Source organism: Apium graveolens, chromosome 7, assembly GCF_009905375.1.
Source record: "Apium graveolens cultivar Ventura chromosome 7, ASM990537v1, whole genome shotgun sequence".
NCBI classification, from domain to species: Eukaryota; Viridiplantae; Streptophyta; class Magnoliopsida; order Apiales; family Apiaceae; genus Apium; species Apium graveolens.
The window spans coordinates 85,424,191-85,433,139 of NC_133653.1; the positions used below are offsets into that span (position 1 = coordinate 85,424,191).

Consider the following 8,949-nt stretch of genomic DNA (forward strand, 5'->3'; position numbering starts at 1 on the left):
TTAGCAAAAAGTCATAAAAACATCTAAAATGTATATTACTCAACCAACTTTTATATTTAACTAAATATAAAATTAATATAGAGGGAGCACATGGGCAACATTTAAAATTGCATTGGAGCAAAATTTTAATAAATATTGTCAACATGGATGTGAGAGAAAATTAAAAAATAATATCTTCGATAGAGGTTGCTAACAAAATTGTCAAATCATGACAAATCATTAAATATATTATTTTTTAATTTTCTCTCACATCCATGTTACCAAAATTGAAGATGCATGTTTAATATATTCAATTTTATTTTAGTGTACAGTTCAAATACGCATATGTGATATGCCTGACAGGTATTTTGGGTATCCGGTCACCAAAATTGGGGTAATTTGTGCATTTTCTTAACTATGTACTGGGATATTTTTAGTCTTATTTTCATATCATAGCTAATGTTAAACACATTTTTTCTCAACTTTATGAAAGTTTAACACAAAATTGATATTGACAACGGAGAATTTGATAGCACGCGATATACCTGGAGTGACATGTCTAATTATATACATGGAATGCTAAGAATGTTTCCAGGAGATTAAATCCCCTCAACCCAATAAAATTTTCAGATATTATACAAGGCAAGGAAGGTCTAGAACATCAACATAGAGTTTTACAACCATTGCAACGTCTGAAGTTGCTTTTTCGAGAACATGGCTATTATATTAAGTTGTAGTTAAATAAACCAATTCATCATTCCTCAGACAGAGTCAAGGTGAGCTTCAACTCTTCAGCTGTAAGTAATGATAACCCTGACAATTCAACAGACATGAACTCTCCGTTTTTCTTCGCAGGGTTGCTCCTGCAGAATTTGTTAGCTTGTACTTGGTAGGCTTATTCACATTTTTCAATCCTATAAATGTCAGCCCAAATCCTGCAATTACAACTTCTGTATGCAGCTGTATTTTCTTCCCTTTATCTTGACCGTTAATTTCACTAGAGTCCAGTTTCCGCCTTCTTTTCCCATCTCAACATCCTCCCCATCGTCTAGAAACACTTCACCAGTTGAATTCTCCGTGCTGCTGACAGCAACCAGTAGGTGAAACGGTGTCATTCTAGCTGCTTGCGTTGTCATTGCTTCTCCTTGCATAGCCAATATGTTACCTTCTCGTATATGTACATTTATGTCATCTGATGGTGCATCAAGCGTTACATATTTGCCTTGTTCCATGCTCACCGACAGGGAGTAATTGAATAAATTGAACCAGTTTCCTGCTGGAAAGTAAGCCTCAACTGACACTGCTCCTCGAATTAAAACAGGTGAAACCATTACACCTTTGCCAATGAGGAATTGCTTATTAATTTCGTAAGTATGTTCGTCTTCAGGAAACGAGAAGAAAAGAGAGCGGGCAATGGGGGTCCCTTTCAAGTGTGCCTCGTACATGAGCATGTAATAGTAGGGGAGTAGCTTGTAGCGCAGCCCGAAAACCTTCCTAGCTGTTGCAGCCACTGATTTTCAAAGGTACAGCTCTTGACGAGTAGTATCAATGGCAGAGTGATCTTGTGAAAAAGGATAAAAAGCCCCAAGCTGCAATGTACCAGTGTGGATCAGGAATGAAATACTAAAAACTACATCTCAAATTAAATTTGTAAAGCGCCAGTACCCAGCAGGTTACTTTGCAAATTACTCTCAGTAGGAAACCTGTGTAGTAGTCCAAGAAAAGAAAACACAACTAATTCTATTGCAAATTACTTTGACAGGGTAATTAACATTATCCTTGTAGACTTTCTAGAGAAAAACATAAATGTACCTGAATCCAACGCCTGCAAAGTTCTTCTGTGGTGTTCCCAGAAAAGCCACATATATCTGCTCCAACCATTGGAATTCCAAATAGTCCAAAACTCAAATGCCGGGATTAGAATATGCCAAGTCATCCCATGTGGCAGCATTGTCTCCAGTCCAGTGTGCAGTGACTCTCCCCGAGCCAGCAAAAGTTGATCTCGCTACTATGAATGGTCTTTTTTCCAGTTATTTGGATTAGGGCCTTATTAGTGGCCTGGGATTCTAAAAACCCATAAAGATTATGAGAATCGTATGCTGTGATGTTACCAAAATGCATAGAAGATGCTGGAACGGTTCTAGTGTTAATTGGATATTGACTTCCAGAGTTGTTGATCTTATATGGTGGATCGTCAAGTGAGGATGATTTGGTTGGTGGTGAAGTGTTAAAATTAGATTCCTCATTCATGTCAAGCCAGATCCCATCATAGAGGACATGATCTCGAAACCTATTCATCTGATTGCCCCAAAAGGTTTGGCCATGCGGATTTAGAAAATCAGGATAGTAAACAGGACCTGGCCAAACCTTACCTAGGTAAGGAACATCTTCACGTTTTATGAAAATATTAGCTTGCATCCCTCTTATATAGGTTTCATATGTCTTGTTCACACTGATACCTGTATTCAAATTGGCAAAAAATTTGTAGAAGAAAAGAACACTGTGAAAGAAAAGAACACTGTGAAAGTGACAAGTACAGAAACAAATTGAAATTGAGATCTGTTTTGTATGAGCTATCATTTTATAAGATACAAGAAATCCCCATAAGGAATTATAGAATGATCGAGATGTGACTTACCAGGATCCAAGATTAGTACATATCTTTGGCCATTTTGGTGTAGCATATCAACAAATTTCATCATTTTCTCTGCTGGGAAGTTGATGGGGTCTAGTATGAAATCCTTGTAAGCATCCATATAGTCGATATCTGTCCACATAACCTCTAAAGGAATTTCAGCTTTTGCATAATTGCCAACAACTCCCTCATCATCAGAAACACTTTTGTAAGCCCAACGACATTGGTGAAAACCTGTGTCCATAGACAGAAAATAATTTTTAAGAAGAGCAAAAATCCTATTTTATAATATCTCCATTCGCACAAGATAGCAAAGTACGAAAACAATAGCACTATTACATGACAAACTCACCTTGAAAGCTCCTGTTAAGATAAATTCAGTTAACAGGAGACTAAGACCCCTTTCTAAACTGATAAAAAGTAAGAATCTTCCTTAATTTACGACCAAGGGACAAGAGCTGCTATAAATCAATGTAACAGGTTTATGGTTTCAGACTAAGAGAGAGAAGATTAAGGTCTCCAGATAGTCAGTCACCTAATGACATTATTATGCAGGTGTTTCATCATTCATATATCATTAGAAAAATTATCGACAATTTTGCACAAACAATTTGATGAAAAATAAATGTAAAAAGACAGGTACTTACCAAAAGACCAATAAGGCATTTGGTCCAGGCCTGCCAATAAGCTGCGTATACTGATCCATCACCAGTTTGGGAGAACTCCCGGAAAAGAAGTATAAATCAAGAACACCTCCAATCACCTTATAAGTAATTCTATCTCCATCATACACAACATCCATTCCATTACTATTAAGTAACAGAACTCCATGAGTGGCTCCTGCCACCCCACCAGAGTCTGGTGACCGGATATCCATATAAAACGGGTGTGATCCATATAAGTTAACATCAAGATTTGCACTCCCTATATCAGCATTCCACATAGTAAGTGTTTGATTGTGTGTGAGTTTAAAAGTTTTTTTGGTGTGTTCTCCTAGGCCATAAAGAGAAGACTTGTTGATTGGGAGAGAAGAAGAGACTTGGAGAAACTGGTCTTTAAAAATGAGGAATGTGGAGTTAGGATTTTTCGCGTCAGGTTGTGTATTGAAGAGAGCATCACTTGAGGAGCGACGAGTGATAGTGAAGCTAAATGGAGTGGTGTTTAGGAGTGTGAAGATGAGGTCTGAGTTTGGATTAGAGAGTTGGTGGTTTTGTGGCGTGGGAATGTTGCCTACTGACTGGTGGAGATAGTTTCTCGATGAGAGCAGGGGTGGACGAGGTAAGATATCTTGTGGGATTTCCCATCAGGGGTGATCAGCATCGGTTATATGGATTCTCAGTCTGTCACTTGTCTCAAAGCTGTGCACGAACATATAATTTAGCGTTTAAACTATAACATTTAACTGATTCTTCGATTCAAATACAAAGTAATTTAGCTCACTGACTACATTCTATTACTATGCCAGGATGATATTTTACCCAACAGTTGTGATTAAATAAAATGTACCACGACGTAACCCTACCTATCAGATATATGCAAACACATTTATTAGCTTTCCATGCCAGTTGGTTGCATAGAGTAAAACTAAGAGGACAAACACTCAGGACTGCAACAAGAGGACAAACACTCAGGACTGCTAGTTGCTAAAAAATCAACAAAACTGCAAAAGTAATCTTGTTTGGAAGAAATTTACCATGCAGTTAGCCTGAGGTTCTGAATATCTTGTCCAAACACCGACGTGGATTTGATGAGTTGAAGATCAGCAAACAACGATTTCGACAAGGAGTCAACCGCAGATACCTTTGTAATAACATAACCATAGCCAACAGGTTCTCCGGTCTCCTGAGCTGACACAGCAGCCCAGAAAGAATGAACTAGAAATATCAGTAGTGCTAGGAAGTGCATAGGAGAATAATGTGTCTCAACTCTCATATTCTATTGGTGACATATGGAAATTGATATATTCTAGTGTTTGGAATATATCAAAGCATACCGATTGTTCCGGTTGATAAACGATGGACTGAATAATGATATTTTTGGGATTGAGTGTGTCTTAATCCTGAGGACCGGGATGACTGGTGCCTCGACATGGGCCGTAGTGCCCGGGGACCCGATTGGATCTATATATTGAGATATGGATCTGCATTATATTCTGACTGATCAACAGAATATAGATGCGAACTTGTGTCCAGTTTAGTTCATTTGTACTCGCCAGTAATGACCTTCTTTCTATTCTCGTGAGATTATATCTTGGCAGATATACCTGGGATGACGGATTCATTTAAAATGCTTTAACACCGTTTATATTTTGTGGACTTGTTGAGCAATTTTTGGCTCACCTCTTTTGTTGTTATTCATCTTATTGTTTTCAGTTAAGAAGGAATATGAAATCAATCAGGACTCGAGTGGTAAAGAAGCGGGTCAAGCCTCGGGATCCTCTCATACCCAAGGTGTTGATCCCAATCCAGGAAGAAAGCTTTGAGTTGCCCGAGCAGGTGGAGTGTTGATAGATAGTGTGTGTGTTTGAATAAAAGTTGAACTTAGTTTAAAATGAATTAGACAATGGTTTGTAATAAAGAGAGTTTGTGAGATTTGAATATTGGTTTGTAATAAAAGTAGTTAGTGGTTCTTGTTTTCATACTTCAACCTAAAAAGATCCTGGTTAGTGTTAAAGGGGTTTAATTTCATTTCTATTAATTGTTAACCAGATTGTACAGGTTTGGTGATTAGCTAGTAACTCCCAGACTTATACCCCGGGTCTGGAGGGCCTTACATGTTTGGCATCAGAGCTGTAGGTTTGGTCCCTGAAAACAAGAACATTAGGATTAAGATAGGATAGGGAGATCACATAAGATAGGGATAGTCAAATTAGGATGAATAGTGTTAGGATTTAGGTCAGATTAGAATAGGGAAGTAAAAATCTTAGGATTGTTAGTGACTTTTTCTTTTCTTTGGTACATTATTAGATGGCATCTTCTGGTTATTCTGCGTCTTCCGAGAGGACAGTCACTGGGCCGGCAGCACCAGTTATACCTCCAGTATCTGAGTATATGTTTCCTCCTCTACCACCTCCACCACCATTGCCACAGGAGCCGGTACCACAAGTTCAGGGGATAGTTCATGACCCCATAGAGATGTTTGATCCTTTTGAGTTCTTTGAGTCGATGGTTTCTTTACCAGTTGAGCACCATTTTATACCAGGTATTGAGCAGGAGTTACCACCACCACCATTGTTACCTCCTATACCAGTGCATGCCCCAGAGCCGGACATAGTTCAGATGATTCCAGTCGAGGGGATGGGAGAGCATGATATGGATCTACAGTTAGGTTTACCACAGCAGGGTGTAGGTATTCCGAGGGTTCCTTCTCAGGAGTCAGTAGGTCAGGTTGCTCAGCCGCATATGGTACCATACCATGAGTATAGAGTTATGAGGGATGATATGGAGTATTGGCGGGCACAGTGTCGGGAGATCATGCATCTGTTTGATCAGAGGGACAGAGGACCGTTAGCGGCCCTATAGCCGGATTATTATATGAGACAGCGATTACAGTCAGTGTTGATGAGTGCTACTTGGGAGCTGGATGATTTGACTCATGATGGACCTCCTTCTTTTGCAGAGTTCTACAGGGTTTTCCGCTTGGCACAGACTTTGGTCCAGGCACTTAGAGAGGAGCTTAGGCGTATTCCGCCTGGGTTCTGAGATGGTTTGAGACAGTGACTCCAGAGTACATATGTATATAGAGGCAGCATAGTATAACCTAGTGAGTAGTGTGTATGTGTGTATCAGTAGTTTAACTTGTAGTAGTAGTTTAACTTGTAGCGATAGTGTGACTTGTAACCGTAGTGATGACCAGTAGCCCGAGACTTTTTGTATCAAGCATTTACACCTGAAGCTGGTGTCACATATATATAAGATGAACTTTTTCAATTCCTTTTATTTAAATTTCAGTCTTTACAGTTTTACAGCATTTACATTCACTTTATTCTTTTACAGTTTTTCATATTATAATTCCTGTTGGAAAAAAAAGAAAAAGAAAAAAAAAGAGAACAATCATTTTATTTAACTGTTTACATTTCCAGTTTTTACTTTCAGCAACTGTTTTCTTTATATAAATCATGTTATTAATACATGATAAATCGTTTTCCTTACATATTGTCAATTATTTATTAAACTGTTAAAGAAATATCACATGTTTTATTATCAGAAGAAGATGGCACCAAAGAGAAAGACTAGGGCTGAGACCTCTAACAGCAATTCCGAAGACCAAACTAATGAGACCATGAACCAAATGTTCCATCTGATGCAACAACAGATGGTAATGATGCAGCAACAGATGCAGCATCAGCAACAGCAGATACAACAACAAATGTTGCAACAGCCACCTCGTCCCGAGCCTCAATTACCACAAGTATTACCTGTTGTTACTTTTAAGCAGTTTCAGTCAGTTAAACCTCCAGAATTTGAAGGGTCTACTGATCCTATTAAAGCTACCACCTGGTTAAAAGAGATAGAGAAAGCGTTTGCACTAGTGAAGATAGGTGAGGACCAGAAGACTGATTTTGCTAGTTACTTGTTGAAAGGAGAGGTGAATTATTGGTGGGAATCTAAAAAGGCTTTGGAGGGTGAAGATGTTATTGCGTGGGATAGGTTTAAAGAATTATTTTTAGAAAAGCATTTTCCTCGCTATGTGAAGAACCAATTGCAGATTAAGTTTCTAGAACTGAAGCAAGGAAATATGTCCGTGGTAGAGTATGAAGCCAAATTCACTGAGTTGGCTAGGTTTGTTCCAGAACAGGTTGACACTGAAGAAAAGCTAGTTCAAAGGTTTCAAGAAGGGTTACGACCATGGATTCGTGGCCAAGTTGCAGTTTTTGAATTAACGACGTATACCGCCGTAGTTCAGAAAGCTTTGATTATAGAAGGGGAAAGTGAAAGATCTCAGCAAGACAAGGGACAGGGAAGTTTCCAAGATCGCTCCAGCAGAAAGCCGGGATTTCAAGCCCGGGCAAATTTGAATTTTAAAAGGATAGGACAAGGTTCACAGAAAGCAGGTAATCGTTTCCAAACCCCCAGTCAGCAGGGAATGGTCAGAGTTCCAGTACCGTACTGCAAGACATGTAATCGCAAGCATACTGGTGTATGTATAAAAATGGATGTAACGTGTTATCGGTGTAAGCAGAAAGGGCATTATTCTAACGAATGTCCAACAGGTAGAACAACGGAAATAATTTGTTTCCAGTGTGGAAAGAAAGGGCATATCGCTAGAAATTGCAAAGGACCAGCTATGGCAGCCAGTGTTCCGAGAGTGTTAGCATTACCTCCGCCGCCGCCTAATCAACCCAAAGCAAGAACTTTTAACATGACCATGAAAGAAGCAGTGCAGAGTCCGAGTGTTATTGCAGGTACGCTTTTGGTGAATTCTGTAAGTTCAAAAGTATTAATTAATTCTGGAGCTACTCGTTCATTTATTTCTGAAGAATTCCTTGATAAGTTACATTGTGAAATCGAATGGTTGGGCGAAACGTTAATTATAAAATTAGCGAATGACGACCAAGTTCCGGTAGATCGAGTATGTCCTGCGTGTGATATAGAAATAACCGGACATCATTTTTCGGTAGATTTAATTTCTTTTAAGCTAGGAGAATTCGATGTCATTTTGGGAATGGATTGGTTAGCTTGTCATAACGCTCAGATAGATTGCGCGGATAAGAGAGTCAAATTGTGAACTGCGGAAAATGCAACGGTAATATTCAAAGGCGAAAAACAACGGAAGAAATTTCTCACTGTGATGCAGACTAAATGATTGCTTTGACAAGGATGTGAGGCGTACATAGCTTACGTGTTAGATACTGAAAAAGGAAGTCCTAGAATATAAGACATTCCAGTTGTATGTGAGTTTCCGGACGTCTTTCCAGATGAGCTTCCAGGGTTACCTCTAGATCGAGAAATCGAGTTCACGATTGATCTAGCACCAGACATAAAACCAGTTTCGAAAGCTCCATATCGAATGGCTCCATTCGAAATGAAGGAATTGTCAACGCAACTGCAAGATCTTCTAGACCGAGGCATCATACGACCTAGTGTATCCTCATGGGGTACATTAGTGTTATTTGTAAAGAAGAAGGACGGCAGCATACGATTATGCATCGACTATCGGGAGTTGAATAAACTCACTATTAAGAACAAGTATCCTTTACCGAGAATCGACGATCTGTTTGACCAGCTAAAATGAGCCGCATGGTTTTCAAAGATAGATTTGCGATCAGGCTATCATCAATTGAAGATTAAAGCTGAAGATATTCCAAAGACTGCGTTTTGTACAAGATATGGGCA

General features: G+C 39.0%; 1 pseudogene; it reads right to left on the minus strand.

Moving 5' to 3' along the window:
* Positions 1–505: 505 nt before the first annotated feature.
* On the minus strand, positions 506–4,546 carry LOC141673828 (alpha-glucosidase-like; annotated as a pseudogene).
* Between the last annotated feature and the right edge of the window lie 4,403 nt (positions 4,547–8,949).